Below are 238 nucleotides of genomic sequence, written 5' to 3'. Positions count from 1 at the left end.
AAGCATTGCTGAGTAAAGTTCCATGTCTTCCCAAGGCCCCTGTTGCCAAGCCTTGCCTTTGCTGATTCCTTGACATAGTCCAGCCTACCGAGTTCCTGTTTTATAAAGAGACTCGTGTTAGGATTACTTAAGCATAGTTTTTGATAAGCAGCTTTGTGAGGTAGGAGACACCTTCATAATATTTTTGAAGTTGTGGAGGTCTTTAGAGTATCTGAACTCTGCTGGTAATGCAGAAATC

This window comes from Penaeus monodon, chromosome 25 (genome assembly GCF_015228065.2).
Source record: "Penaeus monodon isolate SGIC_2016 chromosome 25, NSTDA_Pmon_1, whole genome shotgun sequence".
NCBI classification, from domain to species: domain Eukaryota; kingdom Metazoa; phylum Arthropoda; class Malacostraca; order Decapoda; family Penaeidae; genus Penaeus; species Penaeus monodon.
This window is presented reverse-complemented; position numbering follows the sequence as displayed.